Here is a 1,115-nt window from a genome sequence, read left to right as displayed (position 1 = left end):
ATTTTGAGCGGACCCTCACAAGTGTGCCCTCCGCACAATTGTTTCCTCCAAATTTTTAAAAAGAAAGAATATCTTTTAAGTAAATATTCTACAAATACCTCTCAGATGGTGTATATTACGACTATATCGGAATTTAATGTGAAAAGAATAAAGGTCGCGCACATTTATACTGACACACATCCCAAAGATTTTTTTCAAAATCTCAAGTTCCATCTTGTGGGGATATATGTCATGTGTGTCAGTGTATGTGTGTGTAATTTCCCGAATTTTTCATTTTTTTTTTCACATTAAATTCCCATATAATCGTAATCTACACCACCTGAGCATTTGTACAAAATTTCTTTAAAAATAGAACAATTTTTTGGAAGTTATGAGGAAACAATGCTGGGGAGGACACAATTGCGTCGGTCTGCCGTTTTATGCACCTTTGATTTCTTAAACACACTCTGTAACATGCTGGTTGGTACCATAACATAGTTACAAGGTGTCCGGTATTGTTCCTTTAACCGTATGAATTCTTAGCCAGGCAATTTCAGGACAGGAAACCTGGAGGTTCCAACCAGAAACGATACTTCACTCTCGATATATTCACACAAAATATTTCAATGTAAACAATCGTGGAACCGTAAGGGATATGATAGTAAGGATCGGTAAATAAAATTTGTACATGAAATATTCTTTTCGACTATAGGAACAAGACTTCAAATTTGGTGGAGTGAGTAGTCAATCATATTGACCTCAAAGCTTGACTGGCACTTTATCAACAACGAAAGGTTCGAGGGATGCATCGAACTCGGTGGAATTTGAACTCAGATTGCAAAGGTATACGAAATACCGCCAGCGTGCTAACCTATCTGCTGATTACCGCCTGATGAACACGAAATAATGTTTACGCAACATGTAGTGCATAGGCAGATGTAGAGAGTTGGGTTATGAACACGGTAAGTGTTTAAATAAAACAAGTTTGCTGCTATTAAAATGTTTGATAATATTTTCATGATATTTCGATTATAATAAAGGCAACATTCTTTCTGTCTGCGGCCCCTCTATCTCGGTCTACATTTACTCTACAGAGACATATTATATCTTTTTGGAATGGAAATGAACTCGGCATT

This window comes from Octopus bimaculoides, chromosome 7 (assembly GCF_001194135.2).
Source record: "Octopus bimaculoides isolate UCB-OBI-ISO-001 chromosome 7, ASM119413v2, whole genome shotgun sequence".
Taxonomy (NCBI): Eukaryota; Metazoa; Mollusca; class Cephalopoda; order Octopoda; family Octopodidae; genus Octopus; species Octopus bimaculoides.
Note: the sequence above shows the minus strand (reverse complement) of the source record.